The sequence below is a fragment of the Stenella coeruleoalba genome (genome assembly GCF_951394435.1).
Source record: "Stenella coeruleoalba genome assembly, chromosome: 1".
Classification (NCBI taxonomy): Eukaryota; Metazoa; Chordata; class Mammalia; order Artiodactyla; family Delphinidae; genus Stenella; species Stenella coeruleoalba.
The window spans coordinates 7486688-7510586 of NC_137169.1; the positions used below are offsets into that span (position 1 = coordinate 7486688).

The 23899-nt window shown below is 46.1% G+C and overlaps 1 protein-coding gene across 2 annotated transcripts in view; it reads right to left on the reverse strand.

Moving 5' to 3' along the window:
• Positions 1-10798, reverse strand: part of CTNNBIP1 (catenin beta interacting protein 1) — a 53277-nt gene extending 42479 nt beyond the window's left edge. For both annotated transcript variants that reach the window (XM_079916768.1, XM_079916770.1), the window contains exon 1: positions 10456-10798. The gene's annotated coding sequence lies outside the window, so the exon portion shown is untranslated. The remainder of the gene's footprint in view (positions 1-10455) is intronic.
• Positions 10799-23899: the final 13101 nt, after the last annotated feature.

The following is a 23899-nucleotide window of genomic DNA, read 5'->3' on the forward strand; positions in this document are numbered from 1 at the left end:
CACTGTTGTGGCCTCTCCCGTTGCGGAGCACAGGCTCCGGACGTACAGGCTCAGCAGCCATGGCTCACAGGCCTAGTCGCTCTGCGGCATGTGGGATCTTCCCAGACCAGGGCATGAACCCGTGTCCCCTGCATCGGCAAGCGGACTCTCAACCACTGCGCCACCAGGGAAACCCCTACATGTATCTTTATGCTTTTGTCTGTCTATAGGATAAATCCCTACAGTCTTAGTTGCTACAGCAAAGGGTGCATGTGTTTAAATGTTTAATATTTTGCCAAGTTGCCCTCCATGGACATGGTGACCTTTTATGTGCCCCCCAAAATGGTGCAAGAACACCTGTTTTCCCCCATACCTTGGCAGAAGTTGATTTGTTGCTAATCTGATAGGTGGGAAGTGGTATATCATTATAGTTTCAATTTGCATTTCCTGATGAGGAAATAGAGCATCATTTCAGATCATTAAGAGCAATCTGTTATGTTGTTTGCCCATTTCTTTCTTGGGTTGGCAGTCTTCTTCTTGTTGATCTACAAGTGCTCTTTATATATTAAGGCAGTTTGTCCTATGGCTGTGATATTTGTTACACGTATTTCCCCAATTTGTCATTGTTCTTTCGATTATATTATTTTATCCATGTAGAGTTTTGATTTTTATGTAATCAGATTTTAACATCTTTTATTTTATAACTTACAGATTTCATTTCATATTATTTCCTTCTCCCACTGTTTTCTTTTAATATACTTACTATTTTGTACTTTTAAAACTTTGCTCCATAACTGAGTGATCCACAAACCCAGCCTCACCAGAAGCGGGGCAGGTTGGCATTGTGTGCCTCCAGTGGGACGTGGACAATGTCAGCTACAATCATTTCTCACCAAAATGTTCACCTTTACTCCAATTCTAAGGAAAACCAGACTAATAGTCAATAGTCCTGGATTTTAAAAAATGTTAATGTCGTGATAGACAAAGAAAAGCTAGTGAACACTCTAGGCTAAGGGAGAGGAAAGAGCTTGGGAACCTAGTGAAGTTGAGATCTTCAGTTGGATCCCAGATTAAAAACTGGTGCAGGCCAAAGTGAGGGGCGTGGTTGGGAAAGTTGGATGTGGGCTGTATATCAGAGAACACTGCTGGGTCAATAGTAAATTCCTTGGGGCTGAAAATAGTATTGGGATAATGTCGGAGCATGGCCTTAGGAGATGCAAAGTATCTGATACCTGCAACTTGCTTTTTTTCTTTTTAATAAGGGCAGCTCTTCAGCTTTCTTTTTTTTTTTAAAATAAATTCATTTTTGGCTGCATTGGGTCTTCGTTGCTGTGCGCGGGCTTCTCACTGCGGTGGCTTCTCTTGTTGCGGAGCACAGGCTCTAGGAGCATGGGCTTCAGTAGTTGTGGCACACGGGCTCAGTAGTTGTGGCTCGTGGCTCTAGAGTGCAGGCTCAGTAGTTGTGGCACATGGGCTTAGTTGCTCCGTGGCATGTGGGATCTTCCCGAACCAGGGCTCAAACCCGTGTCCCCTGTATTGGCAGGCGGATTCTTAACTACTGCGCCACCAGGGAAGCCCACAACTTGCTTTCAAATCGCTCAGTATAAGTATAACCAAGCAAAAGAATGCCAGGGAACCATTAAAAGGAGTGGGGTAGCTGTAAATGACCTCAGACATTAACTTAACGGCTCTGTGCCTCAGTTTGCTCATCTGCAAACTGTGGACAGTAACAGTCCTTAGTTCACAGGTTTGTTGTGAGGAATAAACGCATTAACATAAGCAAAGCACTTTTAACAATACCCAGCACAGGAGAAGTGAAGCAGTATTAGCCAAATGATGACGATGATGATGATGGTGGAACAGAATGAGTTCCAGTACTTACCGTGAAGTGAAAAAAGTAAGGTGCACGACAGTGTGTATACAGTGTGGAAACAAAACAGTGCACATCGGGCACGTGTGCAGTCAGCGCGTACCTGATGCACTTGTACGTGTGTAGGAGGTCTCTGGTTAAGATGCACAAGACATCCACTAACAGGTGTCTTTTTCGAGGCGTCTCTTTCAGGGAGGGAGGAAGACTTAGTTTTCAACAATTAGCCTTTTGAGTTCTGTACTATGTATATATTACCTACTCCAAAAAATCCCAACGTATATTTTTTAAAGGACGTGGAATGGGGTCAGAAGAGGAGAATAAAAGATCTTCCTCCACTTTGGTGGCTGGTTGCCCAGCCAGCCAGTCCAGTGCCGTGGCCGCTGTTGAGCACCCAAGCTCTGCCACCATCGCTCACAGGCCTGCGAGAGCTCTTCTCTTCCTCGGAGATGGGAGGTGAGGGTGGACAGCCAGTCCCGGAGCAGACGTAAAGTGATGGCTCTCGGGTGGCAGCAGCAGCTTCCCTGGGGTAGGGATGAAGGACTCTGCCCCTGTGCTGGCTGACTCTGCCCCACCACGTCCCACCGTAAGCTCCGGAAGGCTGTTCTGCGCAGGAAAGTAGAGCCAGGGCCCTGGAGAGACACCCGTAAGCCAGCTTACCAGCCTGTAGGCCCCACCGTGCTCCCCCTAAAAATCACCAGCACCCCATCTTCCTGCAACTCCAGCGATTGGCTATGGAGCACATAGTGGGAAACGGCACTCACAGAGGTCTGAGATCACAGCTCAGCGGACCTGACCTTGGCGGTTTCTCTATCACCTCTGCTCCTTCCTTAGTAAGTAAGACTGCATCATTCAGGGGCTCAGAACTACCCCTTTACCATTTAAAATCTCCAGATCATCTCGGCAGCACCCACAGCCTCATGTGTTTAAACTGTCTTCCTCCAACGCCCCTCCCCCCAGCCCCGCCGCAGGAGAAACATAAAATTATAAATGGAAAATCATTCAAATGCTCTCTACCTGGAGAGAATGGAAGAAACCTAGAGGGTCTGAAACACATTTTAGTTCATATTCCTGCAGCAGAAGGACATACTGTGAGGACAAGGGTCAGGATGGATCGGTCTGTCGGAAGCCAGGGCTGCCTGGGGCAGGGGGCGGGGAGGCCTTGGTCTGGGCAGGGAGGTCAAGGCTAACCCATCTCTTTGGAAACTGGGCCCCTGGTTCACCAGGTGATTTAGCTGGAAGAACAAGGGTGGGGCCCACACTGTGAAAGGTGTCTGAATCCAAAAGGGACCCTGACCCCCCGAAGGAAGCCCCACTTGTGGAAGCCGGAACTGCAGAACGGCAAGGCGGTAACTTCATCTGTTTTGGAGTTGTTATTCAGTTCAGGGACACGGACCACAGGATTCCAGCAGCAGGAAACATGTGGGCTGGATACTCAGGAGATACTCAGGCTGAAAAAGCCTTAATTGGAGCTGGTCTCCAAAAGCCTCCCACCCAGCTCTCCACGTGGAACAGAAGATGGAAGTGGGTCACATTCTCCCAGCTGAACCGGCAACACCGTGGGCTCCGACCGCACAAGAACAAGCCCAGGGGCACTGAGTGACCTGGTCTCCTCACCAGACTGGCCTTTTCCTCCTGATCAGATGCTGGATGGTTCTGAGGCCCTCCAGACTGAAGGGGCACCTGGTCAGCACCAGGAAGGTAGTGACACTGCAGGGGCTGGTGAAAGTAACATTGCCCGGGAGCGGAGCCCTGTCCTGGCACCTTCCTCTCACTCTGGATGTGGGCAGGCGCCTCTGCCAGCCCTGTGCCCTCTCCACCCCAGCTCTGGCCTGAGGGCTAGTGGAAGAACACTGGGTGCTTTTGCAGAAACTGCTGGGCCTCCCTGACCGCACTCTTTGGAGGGATCCTGAGGCCTGTGGCTGGGCAGACCTGGGGAAGAAAGAACCCTCCCCCACCCCACTCTGCATAAACTGACCCCAGTGGGGGCTCACAGACAGAGGTGTCCCTGGCATCATGCCGAGAGCACCGATGCAGCCAGCCCCACAGCCTGCCTGCCTCCGTGTGCCTGCTTTCCAAAGTTGGCCAAGGGAGACCTGTCAGGCAGGCAGGGAATTCCGGGGAGACAAGCACTGATGGTCTTCTCATAAGATAGGCACTGGATTGATGGCATAACTTCAGAAAGCTGTGGGGACTTCCCTGGTGGCACAGTGGCTAAGAATCCGCCTGCCAATGCTGGGGACACGGGTTTGAGCCCTGGTCCGGGAAGATTCCACATGCCACAGAGCAACTATGCCCGTGCGCCACAACTATGGAGCCCACGTGCCACAACTACTGAAGCCCGCACGCCTAGAGCCCGTGCTCTGCAACAAGAGAAGCCACCACAATGAGAAGCCCACGCACAGCAATGAAGAGCAGCCCCCGCTCGCCGCAACTAGAGAAAAGCCCACGCGCAGCAACGAAGACCCAACAGAGCCCAAAATAAATAAATAAATAAATAAATTTTATTTGGAAAAAAAACTGTGGAAGGAGCTCAATGCCATGATCGTTCTTCCCTGACTTGAACTCGGGTAACAAAGGGTTAATAAGCTTTTAAGTGGAAACGTAGTTCTTACTAACTGGGACTGCCAAGGTGCTAACTGTTTCTACAGACACCCACACTAGCACAGCTTTTGTTAAGTGTGACACACAAGGGCTCCAATCTACTAACTCTTCCCCAGCTCTTCTGGGAAGCCAAACCCAACCCTCCACCGTAACGTCCGTCCAGGGCAGGTACCCATGCGGCTGATGTGGACATCTGGAAATTATACCCTGACTCTCCTCCTGAGAGTTCAAAACACTCACCAACATGTTCTTGCTTTAGTCACACGACTCCCAACTAGATAGTAAGCCTCTTGGCCCTAGATTCTAAGATTTGTACGATAAGAACTAATTCTACCCTGCTCACCACAGTATTCCCTACCATGAGTATACCCTGCTCACCACAGTATTCCCAGGGCCTACCATGGGGCCCAGATCGTAATAAAAGTTCAGTAAATATTTATTACTTGAATCAGTGAGTTATTAGGAGGAAGGAGGAAAGGAAGGATGAATGGAAGATAGTCATCACCTCTTGTTATCTCTGTGTTCTTGGTTTATATTACAAAGACATCACCGCCGGGATTAGAAACCAAGCCCTATAACCCCCTTCTCTGCCCTGCCATCAACGGTCCTCGAACCTGTTACGATGCACAGTTTACATGCTGCTTCCAGAAGCTTCTACAGAACAACATGAACATGAAAAATGGAGAAACTTTCATGACCTTCAATCCTTAAGAAACTTCGGAAGGAGGAAGCCCCCCAACAGAAGGACACCTTTCCCTCTGGGGGCTGTTGTCTTCCCCCTCTAACAAGGCTCTGCAGAGGATCAGGACATAATAGGTCTTTAATGACAGAGTATAAGCAGTTGGGGCTCAGTGCCCTTTCATAAAAGAAGTTCAAAAGCACTTTGGCCCAAACATCACAATGCCCCTGGGAGCTATTAAGGCACAAGGATCATTATCCCCATTTACAATTGAGGAAAGTAAGGCAAAGGGAGGTGACTTAGTTTGCCCAAGGTCAGATGAGACAGGGAAAAGGCACAGGATTCAAACTCTTTGCAGCAGCCAGCGCGCTAACTCTGGGCACCCTCACAACGTCATCCACGCTGGGCTTAAGGGAGATGTCTTTTCTTCTCTGTTGTTTCTGCTGCAAGGCAGCATCTAATATGGTGTCCAGAACTCACACACAGGAGTCCCACCAACTGGGTCTCAATCTTGACTTTGTTCCCAACTATCTTCACTTCAAACAGCTTATTGTACTTAACCTTTCCAGGCCTCAGCTTCTGAATATGCAAAATGGTAATACTGCTACTTAGAAACTACAGTGAAGACTAAGTGAGAAAAAGTACAGAAAATGTCATCATTCATTTTCTAAATGAGTACGCATCACTCTCATAATGAAAAAAAACAAAAACAAAAAAAAGAACAACAGTAACAAGAGAAAAAGGTTGCACCCACTCCGGGTTTAGTTTTTACCAGGAGACAGGCAACACGTGACTAACAAGCATTTCCGATTCGGCCACTGAAATACGCCAGAACCCTGAGAGTGACTTGCAGCACAAAAGTCCTATTTGATTCCTACCAACTCTCACTGGCCTCTCAAGGTTAGCAGAGCAGGTTGGCATCACGGACACTGACAGACAAGGGGATGCCTGAGTGAGGATTTGAAAGGCTGGCCAACTGCCCTCAGTCTGAAGAGGCCAACTTTGGATTCCTGGTGAGTTGAACTCCTGGGTTTGAAACTCCATTTCTGCTGAGCTTCCCAACTCCACTCAGGCCAGACTAAAGACAGCCAATGCTTTCTAGGTACCACCATACTTGGATCAAGTGATGTGCAGGAGTGTAGATCAAATAATGATACAGGAAGTGTTCAGAGGTGACAGTGTGGCCTGGTGGTACTCAGCAGGGGACTGGTAGAGAAATGGGGATGGGGTCGGGGGGGAGGAAAGCTGCCCAGTCAATATTGGTACACTTCCAACAAAGACACTGTGACAGGGAATTCCCCGGTGGTCCAGGGGTTAGGACTCTCATGCTCTCACTGCCAAGGGCCTGGTTCAGTCCCTGGCCAGGGAACTAAGATCCTGCAAGCTGAGCGGTGCAGCCGAAGAAACAAAACAAAACAAGACACTGTGAAGACACTGTGACATACAGGTATGTGGGGGTCCCTGATGCACATAAGAACAGCAGCAAAACTCCAAGGTTACGCCAGAGTCACTACCATGACAAGAAGCTTTTCCTTATGCAGAGAACAGGACAAGCTGCTGTACAGGACAAGATGCTAAGAGCTGGCGATGCTCATTCATTCAACTCAAGAAACATTGACCAATTACCTACATACTCAGGGGAGAAAGGTGGCTTGATGGAATCTGCAGGACACACAGACACACACACCTGGAACTTCCTTAAGTTAGCTGATGGATCCCACATCTCCTGGGTACCTAGGTCAGAGACATGAGAAACCTGAGGGGAATAAGTACAACACTGATGGCCTCCAAAAGCCTTCCCAGGACAAGGAGAGCCTGCTCACTGCTCTTCCAATCGTCCGGGTCTTTCTCCTAGGATGGACCCCCAGGAAAGGTTCCTGTGCAGTGACCTCCCACTGTTCAGAATTGAAGAGTAAAATCCAAACTCCTCACTGTGGCCACAGACCCCACTCCTGCCACCTCCTCACTCAGTACACTCCAGCCGCCATAGGCTTCTCGTACACTCCAGCTGCCATAGGCTTCTTGCTTCTACTGTCCTCTCTGCCCATCCGCAGGGTCTCCATTCAAAGTTACCTCCTCAGAGCTCGCTAAAATTATGACCCAGGCACTCTCCATCTCATTGCCCTGTTTTATTCTCCGTGCATCTCTTTTCACCATCCTACATTATTTTGTTCACTTGTGTACTTGTTTACCGTCTGTCTCTCCCACTAGAATGTAAACTTCATTAGATCACGCAACTTGGTGATCTTGTTCTTGGCTATATCCCCAGCATCTACAACAGTGCCTGGCACACAGTAGGTGTTCAATAAGCCATACAATTTAAGAAATATTTATTGCGTGCCTACAAAGTCTAACTGTAGACCAAAAAAAAAAAAAAAAAGACAAAATCTCTGCCCTAAAAGAGCTTAAATTCTGATGGGAGATAAAAATCAGATTAAAAAAATGGTGAAATAACAGCTACTACTTCAACCAAGCCATACCAAGGTGCTCAGTGCTGTTCTAAGCATCTAATAGGTATTACTTAATTTAAGCCTCCCAACAACTCCATGAAGTATTAGTATTTTATAGATGGGGAAACTGAGGCACAGAGAGGTTAAGTTACTTGCTGAAGGTCACGAAGCTCATGATGGCAGAACCAAGACCCAAACCCAGATAGTCTTGGTATGAAGTCCATGCTCTGATTAAGAGCTATGCTTCCTATCTGCCGAGTGTCGAGTAACTACTTGGTCAGCACCCTCAGCAGCTGTTCCTTGTAGGCAGAGCTGGAGAGAGAGCAGGCCCATCAAGGAAGGGCTGTGAGCTCAGTGACATGGAGTCTGCTGGGTTGACGCCCGTGGTGCACTCTGGTTGAGGAGGAATCTAATGAAAAGACATGGACAGGGTCAGGATTCCTGGGCTCTAGTTTTAGGTGCTGTGAGACACCCAGGCAAGTCAACTCGTACTTGATGAGTGTACTTTTGGGGCAGGATCTAGATGCTGTGAGGGATGGAAAAGCTGAATCCAATAGAGACCCTGGCCTCAGAAAGCTTAGGGTCATGCAAGTGCATACGAAGCTGAGAGGTAGAAAGTGACGGATACCATTAGCAAATGTACAAACAGCTATGGGATTTCAAAAGAGTTACTCACTCTCTAGGGACCACAGGTGCCCAACCGTAAGAGGGGCCCGGCCCCACGGTCCTTTATAGCTCGGATGTGTTCTGACAGCCCAGACTTGGAGCAACGTGGAGATCAAGTTTTATTCTGGTTAATGGTTCAAGTTCACGGCCACTGAGCTGCTCTCCCACCCACCATGAGATCAGTCCCAATATCTTTGGGCAACATCTTACAGCAGAGGCAGGGCAATAACGCTCTCATTTAAATAATGCAGCCGGATGTGGGAATGAAGGCCAGTGTGTTCTGCCCTCCTCCACCTCGAACTGATTTTTAAGCCTACAAACCCTCTTCCCTCAAGGAGGGGGTGGGTGACGTTTCTGTGAGCACCTTGTTAGAATGTGGAGACTGCTCCCTATTCACCCTATTCACATCAGTATCTCTAGAGTTTAGCACAGTACCTGGCCCACAGCAGGTGCTGAGTAAGGTTTGCTGAGCTAAATCTGAGCTTGGTCAGGTCCAGAAATTCTCTGCCAGAAGTATAACTCGAAGTCGGTGTTCCCTGAAGTTTTGCTTTAAAGCTCTGAGCCTCTCTCAGGGGGAGCAGACTGGTTTTACCTATTCACTTCTGCTACCCCTACTCTGGTCCAAGCCACCATCATCCCTTGACCGGAAGCGGCAACAGTCTGTCTCCCAATTAGTATCCCTGCTCCTTACAATCCAGTCTCAATAGAGCAGCCAGAATGATCTCTGAAAACAAATCAGATCTTATCACCTCTTTACTTAAAATCCACCTGTGGTTTCTAACTGCACTTGGAATAAAATCCAAACTGGCTCTTCCCACCTTCACAGCACTTACCATGACTAAAATTATTTTGTCCACTTACTTGTTTAATCCCTCCTCTTCAGAAGGTCAGCTACAGGAGGGCAGGGGCTGTGTCTCTCTTCACCACTGTAGCCCCCGGTGCTTGGAATGCTGCCTGACACATACACAAGGACCACTCACTCCACCAGGAAACCATGAATGACACACTGGCATTTAACAGCCAGCACCTTTATTTATAATTCAAAGTCCTGCTTTAAATCAAAGGAAACTTGGTCTCTCTGGACACTTTAATGGCCCAAGAGATCAGTATCACTTAGAGTCTAAAGCCAGGAACTAGAGCCCAGTAGTTGTAGCAGGGAGCTAAGAGCCAAGATACTTGGGAGCAGAACCTCAGGACAAACTCTGACTTGCCTCCAGGTCCCTTGCCCACACACCCTGTGCCTCAATTTACCCAGCCGTCGGCCAGGCACACTTCCCTAAGTAGTGTGAGTGACAGGAGACAAAGTAATTAACAGCTATAGTGTACTTAGATTCTCAGATAGGAGGTGCTGCCAGCCTCACATCTCATTATTCATAAAACTCTTCATCTGCGGCCAACACAGGCCTCCTGGGCCTTCCCAGGGGCTAACCTGACAGCAGGTACTGCTCAGACAAGTTCAGCACACACGAGAGAGGCAGGCATGCGGGGCCTAACAGAGGTTGGGTATCAGACCTAAGTGTCTCGGTTACCAGGTTCAAGAAAAAGGAAAGTGGTCGGGGTGGGGATGATGGAAAGGAGGCGAGAAGTGCAGTCTGGGGCTCTGAGTGGTTAATCTTGCAGGTTCACATACACACGCCTGCCATACAGGTGAGATGTATGCCTACAATGTGCACCGTCTAGGAACACTCACTAGGAGAGGTGGGATGGGGACACGACAGTTCAACCAGACTAGGGAGAGGAACCGTGGATCAGTGACCAGATCTTGGCAGCATTTAGTTTGGGAAAATATGGGAGGGCTCTATACAGAGGGTCAGGATGCTGAGAGCAGGGCGCAGGTGAGGGAAGACACAAGAGGGCACGGGACCTGGAGTGCCGACAGACGGTGACAACCCCGCCAACGCGGTGGGGTGAGCAACAGAGTGGATGGCTCGGACACCTGTGGAGGCGACCCCCGGGGTAAGGGGGGTTGAGGACCGCTGGATGGTGGTCTGTCGCGGGGGCGGCGAGTGGCAGGAGCAGCGGGGGCCAGGTGGGGCAGGAGGCCCGGCCCAGACCAGGGCGCCGTGCCGGGGGTACGGCTGGTGGGTCCGAGCGGGGTCGGGGGCGCCCTCCACGGCCCCTCCCCGAGAGACAAAGGGCCGGCGGCTCCCCCGAGCCCCGGCGCGGCGCGGGCCCAGGCGCTGAGGGCGAGGGCCGGCCTCGGCGCTTACCTGGGCCGCCCGACCCGGCCGGGCGGGCGGGGGCTGCGGGTCCGAGAGCGGCGCGCGGCGGCCTGTTCCGGGGCGCGCACAGCCCGAGCAGCCGCGGGGGCAGCAGCAGCAGCAGCAGCAACAGCAGCAGCAACGGGAGCAACCGCCTCAGCCTCCGCCTCCCGTTCAGTGAGTCACCGCGGCGGGGAGAGAGGGAGGCGCCAGGCCGCCGGGGGAGGGACCGGCGGAGGGGGCGGCATCTGGCTCCGCTCGGGCGGCGGAGGCGCGGCCACGGCAACGCCCCGGGGGGGCCGGGCGCCGGGGGCGTGACCTGATGATGTGGTGGGCGTGGCCAGGAACACCCTGTGGCTCTCATTGGTTAAATCGGACAGAGGGCGGGGATTCCAGTTGAGTGGGGGGGGCTGAGGAGTGCTCGGGCACGCTCATTGGGCCCCTCGAAGGGGGCGGGACCAGTGGCCCCGGGGCGGAGCCACGAGATGGGCAGGTGGAACCCGGTCGCGGGCAGTGGCCGACCGGCTCTCAGAGCAAAGGGGTGGAGCGGGTCGGGGGTTGGCAGGGGAGGAGGGGCGGGGGCTCGGATGAGGAGGCGGCCTGAGGGCGGAGCCCGGGTTAAGGATGGACCCGGCGTTGCGGTAAAGCAACTCTGCCTGTCCCTAGCTGCTCCAGAAGCACAGTGATCCCGTAAAAATAATGGCCTCTCCCACGCACGGGTCTGTGTTTAAAAATGGGAGCAGCCAGATGGGGCGGAATCCTTGGTGAGACCGATTTACCCAGGACCCCTGAAAAATCTGAAATGGACGAGGTTGCAAAACATTTAGAGGAGTGGTCTTCCTGAGTCTTGGAGCTGGGAGTATTGCTACCTTTAGGCCGACTCTTGAACTGGGGGCCTGTCTAACCTGGATCCACCGAGCCCAGAGAGCCCAGGGATGGTCCTCTGTGGGTTAAACTTAGAATACTGTTTGTATTGGTAGTGAGTGCATTTTTCTGGGGAGAAGGGTGACCTTGATTAAAATGTTTCTATAGGAAGTCTGACTATGTCTGCTAATCTGGCTCTGTCTGGAGAGAGTATAGAAACAGCCCCTTTTAGGCAAAATGAGAATTGCTCTGAACACCCACCTTCCCTTTTAAAGGGACGCGTGTCTTCAAGTGTGGTCTCACTTTCAACATTTAACTTAACAATTGCATGGGGTGACACTAACCACAGTTTAGAGGCCTTACTGCCCCGCTTTCCCCAGCCTTTTCACTCCTTTTCTGTCCCATCCTCTTCCACTCCCCTCACTTTTCTTTCCCTTCCCTATGCAAGGATACAAGATACTTTTTTTTTTTACTGTATTTATATCCTCCAATGTCCATATTGCTCTTTTGATTTAATAACTTTTTAGTTACAATTGAGGAATACTTTAATTTTATCAAAAGTCATGAGATTATGAACTTTTAAAGGCCAGAAATAGATTTTAATGATGTCTGTATCTCCATCAGCTTCCAGACTACCAGGCCCATAACAAGAGCTCAAGCAATATTTTGCAATACAGTTACAAGCTTGTCCCTCAAGTTTCCCAGCGCATACCAATACAACAAACTTACATATTCAAGTTATTTTCATGTAAATATTGATGTTTAAACAAATGAATTGGGACTTCCCTGGTGGCAGAGTGGTTGGGACTCCAAGCTTCCAGTGCAGGGAGCCAGAGGTTCCATCCCTGGTCGGGGAGCTAGATCCCACGTGCATGCCGCAACTAAAAGTTTGCATGCCACAGCTAGGGAGCCGGCAAGCCGCAACTAAGGAGCCCGGCAAGCCGCAACTAAGGCGCCCGCCAGCGCAACCAAAATAAATAAATAAATAAATATTTTAAAAAATAATAAACAAATGAATTAAGGGACTTCCCTGGTGGCCCAGCGGTTAAGACTCCACGCTTCCATTGCAGGGGGCACGGGTTTGATCCCTGGTTGGGGAAATGAGACCAGGGAACTGAGATTCCCACATGCAAGAAGGGAAAAAAGAAAGGTATATGCTTCAGGAAAAATGTGGGAAAGGAATGCACAAAATGAAAAGGTGTCAGTGTGAAATAGTGGATGCTTTTTTCCTTTTTTCAAAATTTTCATAAATACATTGTTTTTATAGTTCAAAATTACAATAAGTTCATCAACATAGCCAGGCCCTTAACTACCCCATCAGCTCAGAGTTGGAAAATTCTGCATTTCTAGATAGCAGTATTACTGCAGGATTAACGCAGAATGAAACACTGAAGGCTTAGGAGGCAGGAAACATCTGTTAGTTCTGACAGCCCAGCACTGCCTCTGCCCTTTGGGGAACTGTTCCTCCCCACCGTCTACCCACCAGAGGTGCTGATGAGGTTACCAACTATAGTATTCTACCCTTTCCCCTCCACAAAAAAAGCAAACAGTGGAGACGTGAACCCAAGCTTGATCAATTTAAGTGCTGCGTTCTCTTGACCATTGGCTAAGAAGAGGATGTGACCTGAGCGGAGCCAATTGGAGTCCTTCTCTGAAACTTTCTGAATTGGAAATGAAGGGAAGTTCTTTCTTTCCTGTTGGATCAAGAGCTGTAAGGATGTGACCTCAAAAATGTTAGCATCATCCTCCACCCATCCCATGGAAAATTCTGAAGGAATGAGGCAATGTTACTGGACAGACACAGAGACCAAGATTTGGAGGGAAGGAAAGTGAAAGGGAGAGAACCTATCATGGTATGTTCCATGGTTTCAGTAGACCTTGCACCAATTCTGCACAAACCATCTCACACTTAATAGGTCCCCAAATCTGCCTTTCCTCTGTCAACAGCTGGCGCCACTCCACCAAGTTGCTTATACCAGAAACTTAAGAGTATCCTTGACACCACGCTCTCCTTTATCCCTCACGTTCAGTCCATGTTGTTTCCACCCTCAGACCATACCTTGAATCTCCCCTCTTCCCACCCTCTCCACTATTCTGCTCCAGTTTAACCCATCATCAGCCCTCACCATGACTCCAGCACTAACTTCCAAGTGTGCCCTCATTCAGGCTTTCCCTAACACCGTCAATCCATTGCCCACACAGCAGCTAGAGGGATCTTCTTAAAATGTACTGATCTTGTCACACCTCTGCTATTCAACGACTCCTCTTTGTTTTCCTGATGAAGTTCAAAATCTTTAGCATGGCTACAAGGCCTTGCATGATCTGGCTCCAGCCTGACCTTGAACTACCTTTGCCAACTGAGCTTCCACCACACGCAGGCCCTCTCCCTATTCCTTGATCACAGGATACTTCTTTGTGCTTTGGTACATATGAGTACCATTTCTCTTCCTTTTACTGAAGTGTAGTTGATTTACAATGTTGTGTTAGTTTCTGATGTACAGCACAATGATTCAGTTTAACATATATATACATATTCTTTTTCATATTCTTTTCTTTTATGGTTTATTACAGCATATTGAACATAGTTCCCTGTGCTATACAGTAGGACCTTGTTTATCTATTTTATATATAGTAGTTTGTATCTGCTAATCCCAAACTCAAGGAGACTTTTCTTTACCTATGCTAGGCCAGCCCCAGTCCCAACATGGCCATAAATTCCAGGAGGGCAACGAGGTCACTGTGAACCACTCCCACCTAGTATAGTAGCTGGCAGTGTAGATGCTCAACAAATACTGCATGAATAAATAAATGTGTAAAGACTGAACCCAGGACTTTCCCTCCCATTGATAGCCACTCCTATTTCCCCATCTCCACCCGCAACTCCAATGCTACCAACCCTTTTTTCACGCTTCACTCAATAAATTTATGATTCTATATTTTACCCTTTCAGCTTTGGGGAGGGCCTCTCTGTGCTCCCAGACATATATGTATCTTTAAATAGCTGCTTTCTGGAGGAAAAAAAAATCTCTATCCTCTGTATCAAAGGGATAACTCTAACAGTAAAATATTCAGGCCAAGTATGAAACAACAGTGGAGCCACAGCAGGCTGCAGGGAAGGAAAGCTATTTTGAAGTAGTTATGGCAACAGTGGTCCTCAAATTTTACCCTATAAGAGGGCCTCCTGCCTACAAGTGGAGCAGGTACAAGGTGAGAATGGGAGAGAAAGGAAAAGACATTGTACTGAATAAAGAAGAGATTTTTTTTTTAGTAAAGAAAAAATAAGAACCAATTCTTTTTGTGTTTTGAAAACCAAATTTTAAACACTAATAACTTCCAATTATATAGAAAGTTCGAAAAATTGTCTTTTGCATCGGTCTCTATGTTTTTTTGTTTTTTTGCGGTACGTGGGCCTCTCACTGTTGTGGCCTCTCCCGTTGCGGAGCACAGGCTCCAGACGCGCAGGCTCAGCGGCCATGGCTCACGGGCCCAGCCGCTCCGCGGCATGTGGGATCTTCCCGGACCGGGGCACGAACCCGTGTCCCCTGCATCGGCAGGCGGACTCCCAACCAGTACACCACCAGGGAAGCCCCTCGGTCCCTATATTTGTCATCCTGTTTACATGCGATACAACTCTAACTTCTCTGAGGATAGACAGTGACGCAGGAGACAGGAGGCTAAGCGCGCAGCAGACAAAGCATGCCGCGGTCGTGTGCCATTCTCCTCTTTCACCTTGGCAAGTGACTGTCATTTAAGTTTACTTTGGAGATAATAAGGAATTATTAAACACAATGATGAAAGCATTTTGTAGACCAGTGGATATACATATTTTGTGTCATGAGTGGGGTATGTGCAGCTTTGAACATCTGGCTCGCCGCCAACCCGTCCCTAGAGTGTTGGTTTCTACAGCATCTGATACGTACATGCTCCCTACATCACGGAACCTTGTTTGTACTGTGCTTGGGAACAACATAAAGAAATAATTATTCACTTCTTTGGCTGAGTGTTTTGACAGACCAACACGTCTTTTTTTTTTTTTTTTTTTTTAATTTATTTTTGGCTGCATTGGGTCTTCATTGCTGCGTGCAGGCTTTCTCTAGTTGCAGTGAGCGGGGGCTACTCTTCATTGCGGTGGGCGGGCTTCTCATTGTGGTGGCTTGTCTTATTGCGGAGCACAGGCTCTAGGCGCGTGGGCTTCAGGAGTTGTGGCTCGCAGGCTCTAGAGCGCAGGCTCGGTAGTTGTGGTGCATGGGTTTAGTTGTTCCGCAGCATGTGGGATCTTCCCAGACCAGAGCTCGAACCCGTGTCCCCTGCCTTGGCAGGCGGATTCTTAACCACTGCGCCACCAGGGAAGCCCCACCAACATGCCTAATAAGTGTACTTCTTGAGCCTCAAATGTTCACCTAGTAAAGACAAACCAACATAAGGCCTCAATTTGGATCCAAATATTCAGCCTATTAGTCTTTAAGCACAGTATCACCTTTTTATTTCCAGCTGGTTATCGTCTAATTAAGCATAAAAAATTACCATCCCTAAAAGCAAAGAGTCTCTACTCTCTGGTAATAAATGACAGAACAGCTATCTTTCCCCCCTGCACAAACGAATGCATTTTATATCTGTAGATATTGAAATGTTACCAGTGTATTTAGGTGAGACTGAAAAGACCATTCCTGACAAGCAATTCCTTCCTTTAATAACACGCCCTGTTATTAAATATTTGTTATTAAATATTTGTAGCTTTGCCTGTTATTAAATATTTGTAGCTTTTCTCCTACCCTTCACTGTTCTAAGAGTAGAAATTTTCAAACCTACCTGAGAGTATAAACCCTCCTGTTCCACATCTATATGTTTAGCTACTTGCTATTTGTAAGACTGAGGTCGGGCTTTGCAGTGATGTGACAGACACTTAGATTTTGCATTTTGGTCCAGCAGAGGTTGCTCAATCTAACTGAACTTTGTGGCTTTGTTTTCTGCACACACCGCTCCCCTCACTTTCTTCATTACTGCTCTTCTAGGAAATTACTTCCCATCAGCAGTACTTGCCCCCAGCTGGTTGTGAATCAGATGGGGCTCTTTTTTTATAGTTAATAAACAGTACAGGCTGAGGGCAGCAAATCTACACCCTGGTGCCAGCTAATGAAGAGCCTCACATGAAAGCTTATGCAAAGGGGACAGGCATAGTGCAAATGTCCTGGGATCCCAGATTATCCACTCTTCTCCCACACGCTGCATAACAGATACTAATGATTATTAATTATTTAAGCAAAGAACATGAGAGTCAACACAAGCGGCAAAAGGAAAATAAAAGAAGCTGCACTCTAGAATCCTCTGTCGAAATCATTTTAATTCACTCAAGCTATAGAGCCAAAGGAAATAGACCAAGATACTTAACAGCTAAGGAATTTTTTTAAATCCTCTACCACTTTTTTCCCTTAAAAAGAAAAAAGGCAACTTAGGCTACATTTGTATACATTGCTGAAAAACTGTAATATGAAAATGAAATGGCTTCCACAGGCTGCCCTCTGTGATGGCATGTGCAGGCCAGGGAGTGACAGGACGAGGCTCAGCCAGGTCTTCGTAGGCTCCAGTGAACCTTGAGGTTGTGAGTCCCAAGTCTCCCCTCGAGATGCATCTTTCTTGCTCATACACACTAAGGGCACTGGAAGTCTAACGCTTGAAGCTCCATCCTTGATTTTCTTTTCTTTGTGCTTTGTACTAAAACCTTCGTGAGATTTTCACTTCAAATTACAAACGTCGTGTCATTCCTGGTAGGTTTTACTTTTTCTTTGCATATATCAGGATACCTAGAACGGTTTCTTCCTATTACATAAGCTGTGACACTATTTTAAAAAGTTAAGAGCTCAAAAAAGGCACAGTTTGATCTTACTTTTAAATTCTTGGACAATCTCCACTTGTTTGAAACTAACTGGTAGTTCTACAGTGCAACCTTTCCAAATTGTCAATCCCCTGGCAGCTAATGACATTTCCTCTTACAATCGGAGTTTTCATTTCTAATTCAATAACATTTAGAGATCTAACGCTCATTATTACTGTAACTAACCTGGCTCTGTGACTAACAAGAGACTGTGTTTTCTTTGCAGGTGTCTTTTTCTGACCTTGTTCCAATATTCACACTACCTTCCTCTAAGTTCTTACGGGACCTTTCATTTGAACTGATTCAGAACTTCATCAACGTTTCACACGTGAACTATTATGTATCCCCTGGCTTTTGTTCAAGCATAGTCTCTTTAGCCAATCGCATGTCATTGTGCGAGGCAGGGGATAAAGCAGCAAATCAGACACATACTGTCCTTGCCCTCATCATGGATAAGACATACACCAATGAATTATACACCTGAATAATTCATTGCAATTATAGTTAAGTGCCAAAAGCTGAAACACAATGGGCTCTGAAACCATATAATTGGGAACCTAACCTTGCATTAGGGTCAGGGAGAGTTTCCCTGGGAAAATAATATTTAAGCTCACACTTGAGGTATAAGTAGGAGTTAACTAAGCAAAGAGTGGAGAGAAGAGGATAGCACACAGTGGGACCAGCCCATAAAAAGGCCATGAGGAAGCAAGAGAGGATGGTGAGATCAAACTACTGTGAGAGAAGGCCGGGTGGCTGGAGTGCAGAGTGATGGGGAAAGAGGTCAGGCCCCTATCATACAGGACTTCATAGGTCATGCTAAACATTCAGTATTTATCCCCAAAAGTAATGAGAACCACCAAAAGGTTTAAACAAGGATATGACATCGTTGGATTTGTATTTAAATAGATGACTATGGCTTTTGCAAGGAGAATGAACTAAAGTGGGATAAGAACGGCGTATTAGCAAGTGACTGCTGCATAAAAAAACCACCTCGAAACTCAGTGGCTTAACAAGCGTTTGTGGGTTTTGTTCAGGGGCCTGCAAATTGCCTGGTGTGGGTACACTTCAGGCTGTGGGTTGGCTGTGACTCTGCTGGGTCAGGCCGGGACCAACAGGGTTTAGCTGTAGATTGGGATTAAGTCTGCTCCATGTGTCCTCATTCTCCTTGAACCAGAGGCCACAAAGGGCACATGCGTCTCATGATGAACGGCAGAGCAAGAGTACCAAGACAAACTGTGGAAGCACATTGCAGACCTCTCCAGGAGTCATATCCATAAACAGCCCATTTGTCAAATTCAGTCTAATTGCCAGGCCCCAAACAGCGGGATAAGGAAGTATATTCCACCTCAAGGGAGGAAGGTCTGAATAAATAATTGTTGAGTAATACTCCAATATATCAAAGCAGCTATCATCAAGGCATTTTCCATTCTTGATGGAGAATAAATACATGGTAGTCTGTTGCTTTCTTCGTCCTAACCCACCTTGCTTTAGCCCCCAAACAATTGCTTTAATTTTCCCAAAGCCTTTACCGGACAGAATATAAAACTGTATAATATTATCAGCTTAGAATTATCAGCTTAGAATGGCACAGCAGGCATTCAATTTATGATGCATGAGTCTGGCACAGTGCTATGTACTCTCATCAATTTTTAGATTTAATTTATTGTTTGGGGGGGTGGGGTTTTTTGCATTTATTTTTCTTTTCTTTTTTAAAAAATTTATTATTTGGGAGGAAAACAAATCCGTTTTCCCCCCCAAAGTCCTGATTTATCTCACATTCTTGGGCTTAGCTTTAACTGGGATTCATTCTTTTCTTCCATTCTTGCAGTTAGTAATGCATTCACAGCCATAGTCCTGGGTCTTTAATAAGAAGCTAGTCTTGCTGTGGACATCAATATTTTTGGTGGAGTGTGAGGCTGAGGGGAGAGTTCATGTAACTTGGAAGCAGCTCTGGGGAGTGAAAGTGAACTATTTTTAGCTGAATTCGAGTGGAGGCAATGCACTTGAAGAATCCAAAGGCTTTAGCAATATCTTAGATTGACTTTAATGAGTAGTTAGACTAAAATAGCTACAGGCTCCAGGGGGCAGACCAACCTATTGAGAACCTCTCCTGGGAGATAAAAAGGCACTCATATAGCTCACATCATGAAGTAGTGTCAGCCTCTTCCATGCCCCCAGCAGGATGCTCAGCATGGGAGCATTTCTACCCATCTTACTAATTGGTGGCTAAGTACAGACAGAACAGAAAGGGACACTTATTTTACTAATAAGTAGAAAAGCTTTCTCAGGAAAGCAGAAGACATGCTCACAGAGAAGAGGAGGCAGGGAGTCCTTAAGCAAGCATACAGGTGGCACTTGTGACTTTAAAACAACTTTGAGCACGCAATTTCCATTTAATTTCTTTTCAGAGAAGACATATAGAAACAGCATGCTAAAGGGGCTGCAGTGTCTGGAAAAGATAAAAGGACTAGTTTTAATTTGCCTTCCATTTCTGCTGCTAATGATACCCTGCTGAGACAGACTGTAATATTAACACACAAATTCCCACAAACCCAATAACATCCTTTCACTAGGATGTCTTGGGTTATTATAAGATCTCTTTAGCACAAGTTATGTCATTAAAGGAAATTTAAAAGTAAATTAATCTCACATCCAGGAAACGAAAAGACAGGAGAAACAGAATTGTAGGCTTTTCCCCACATTAGGTACTCCTAGTTAATATATTTTATGATCTTAATTTCCTGTTATTTCAAATATCTAGATATGAACACAAGCTTCCCTTTGTCAAACCAAACACAACGCCTCTATTTTATTTAGTATTCTTAAAATGTATATTTTAAGATTTTAAATATTTTAATGAAAGTAGCATTATTTAATTTTGTACAGTTCCTTACACTGTAGTTTCAAAGCCATTTAACCATTTAATAACTATTCTTCACAAAATATCTACATGAATATTTGGAAGGTGACTTGACAAAATGAGACCAAAATTAAGTATAAAAGAGTGGCACAATTAGGATTAGAAATGTAGTGACAGGGTTCAGGGGACACACCACCCCATGATATGGCACCTTGGCATATTGACTATTTTAAGCGGATGGAACTTGAGAAATGGCATGAGTAGTAAGGACTTTCGACCTTCCCTTGAAGCAGGTCATAAAACCCTCATGTGAGAGGTGCCCTCCCCAGTACCTGGAAGGAAGGAACATTCTTACCTTCAAAGAAGAGACAGAAAGGAATGGGAACAAACAGATCTAGCTAAGTTTCCCTCAGTTTCTTACACTTAGCTCACCTTTGTTCTATCTCATTTGCCCACGACTTTCCACCCTTCATCAAATCTAGCATACAAGCACTCAGATTTAACAGTTTCTCTGGGTCTTCATTTCCTTATGAAGGTTCCCATGTCACATAACACTTACAGTGAATACATGTGTATGCTTTTCTCTTGTTAATCTGCCTCTGTTATAGGGGTCCCAGTTAAGAACACAAAAAGAGGAAAGAGATCTTTCCTCCCCTACAGGAGTATTCCCACTTTCTTTCCATTTAATATTCTCCAAAATGACTTAATAACATAAATACAGATGACTCTTGAACAACATGGGTTTGCATGTGTGGGTCAATTTATACCGATTTCTTTCACTAAATACATACTACAGTACTACACAACCTGTGGTTGTTTGAATCCACGGATGTGGAACCGCAGATACCAAGGGCTGTCAAATTGTACATGAATTTTCAACTGCGCAGAGGGTGGGCACCCCCAACCCCCGTGTTGTTCAAGGGTCAAGTGTATTTTAGTGAGATATGCATTTTACAATATTGATTTTATTTTATTTTTTAATTTTTTTGCCACTTTGCATGGCTTGAAGGATCTTAATTCCCCGACCAGAGATTGAACCCAGGCCCACAGCAGTGAAAGCGCCAAGTCCTAACCACTGGACCGCCAGGGAATTTCCTACAAGATTGATTTTAAAATGAGGTAAAAAATTATAGATGAAAGAGATCATTTAGATCAAATTGTACAGATCAGAATTATTTCCCAGTGTAATCTTCCTTATAATATGTGAATACACATCTGAAATAATGTTTCTAAGGATCCAGCTAACTATGATGGAGTGACAAATTTGGAGGGAGGGGTAGGTCTATTTAAAACACATTTTATCATTGTGAAATAAACCTCTTGGTGATGCAGCCGGATATCTAAACTTCTATTAACCATATAAACACTTAAGAGTCTTATTTTTTTAATAAAAGGACTCTATTCAATATCCATTTTAGAAAATTTAACCAAAAAGAGCCAAGTAATGTGTCTGGCGTATCTCAGCACTCAATAAATGCCTGATGAAAGAATAAATGACATCACAATCAGAAGAGGTAGCAGACAGAAGCTTTCCTTGCTTCCACATAGTAATTGTTGTTAAGATTTTTCTAAAACCCATTCTCTTCATTTTCAAGACCTAATCCCCACCAGGGAAAGCACATTTTGAGTTTTTCAAAGTAAAAGGGTCTAGTGTACACAATTTGTCCAGTGCCTTCATTGTAACAAAATTAACCTGGCACAATCAACCTCCCTCTCTGGCAAGAGCAGCACCGTGGGAGGTCGTAAGAGTACTGTGGGAGCAGTCAGGTTCCCAGAAGAGAGGCACACACATGAATGAGCACACACTCACATCCCTCATTTCTGCTCCAGGCTCACAAGTTAAAGACAGAGTTCACATTTTCCTTCCTGAGAATGGAAAGTAGATTTAGGTATGTCTCACGTACTCTTTTATTTGGACTCTTGCTCATGGTATTTTCTTGCAGAGGAATAAACCACTCATAGTTCTGGAAGACAGGATGAAAAGAAATGCCACGAGGCTGAGGCTAAGGGGCTGAGATTTTGCCTGTTTGCTCGAAAATTACAAATGCTCCTCTCCTGAGTAAATATGAAACAAAATATTTAAATAAATGAGTATAAGCTCAGAGGTCTTGTTTGTTTTGGTGGTTCAAACACAATGGAAGTTTATTTCTTGCTTCTATGAATTTAAAGTGGACTTTCCTGATCGGTGGGTGACTCTCTTCCAAGCATTGATATAGGGTGCCAGATTTATTGCCTCCTACAGGCTGCTATCTTTTTTAAAAAATTTTATTTATTTTTATTGAAGTATAGTTGATTTACAAGCTCAGAGCTTTAAAAACCAAATCTAAGGTATAATTTACCAAGACCTAGAATAAACGTGACATAAAATTTGAGGTGCTAAGTTAAAAAAAAATTTTTTTAAGGGACTTCCATGGTGGTCCAGTGGTTAGGACTCGGCACTTCCACTGCAGGGGGGCATGCATTTGATCCCTGGACAGGGAACTAAAATCCTGCATGCCGAGTGGCGTGGCCGAAAAAAAAAATTTTTTTTAAAGATGAATAAACACCACATTTTCTAAGAACATGGTCAACCATAGGATTAAGACAATCACTTACAACCTAATCCAGGCCAAATATTTACTTTTACCTAGATTACCTATTTTTTAAATTATCATCGAGGGTCACTGCCTCAGTTTTCAACTTGGCCTGCCTGGTTTACGAGTATTGCAGGAATAAGGCCAGGCCTAAAAGAATCAGGTTTTCATACAAGCCAAAAAAATCACTGAACTCTTCTTATATATATGACAATTTAGCAGCAACAAAAAAATAGTACTTGAACTAAGACATTTTAGAATGAACAGACATAATTACAATAACTTAAACTCTTAAACCAGGTATTGAAATTATGACTGAAACACAAAATCAGAGGTTCTTGTGGGAAGGCTTCAGAAGTTCAGTCACAGTTGCCAGAAGCTGAGGACAGAGGACCTGTGACTGATGCATAATCTTAGAAAAGACTCTTACTAGCATTATCTTCCTCTTTTTGTTTTTTAATTAATTAATTTTTGGCTGCGTTGGGTCTCCATTGCTGCGCACAGGCTTTCTCTAGTTGCAGCAAGTGGGGGCTACTCTTCTTTGTGGTGTGCGGGCTTCCCATTGCAGTGGCTTCTCTTGTTGCGGAGAACAGGCTCTAAGTGCACGGGCTTCAGTAGTTGTGGCACGCAGGCTCAGTAGTTGTGGCTCATGGGCTCTAGAGCTCAGGCTCAGTAGTTGTGGCGCACGGGCTTAGTTGCTTCGCATGTGGGATCTTCCTGGACCAGGGCTCAAACCCGTGTCCCCTGCATTGGCAGGTGGATTCTTAACCACTGCACCACCAGGGAAGTCCCTGTCTTCTTTCTTAACTCAAAAGGAAATTGGTGGTTCTCCTTGACCTCCTTTATAGAAAATATTTTTTACTTGTTTATTTTATTTTGTGGTACACGGGCCTCTCACTGTTGTGGTCTCTCCCGACACGCAGGCTCAGCGGCCATGGCTCACAGGCCCAGCCGCTCCTCAGCATGTGGTATCCTCCCGGACCAGGGTATGAACCCGTGTCCCCTGCATCGGCAGGCAGACTCTCAACCACTGCGCCACCAGGGAACCACCAGGGAAGCCCTACTTGTTTATTTTTAATCGTAGTCCATTGTCTGAGGCTGTAAGGAATGTGATGCTCAGAGGAAAACAACCAAGCGTTAGGAAGCTACCAACTGACAGCCTCAAACCACTCAACTTTCCTGGTCCTCTGCTTGGAACAGCATGGACTTTGCATTGTAAGCTCTTAAGAATGTCACTAACCCCTTGTGTTTGAGGTCCTTTCAGCATTACAGTCTTTCCACCTT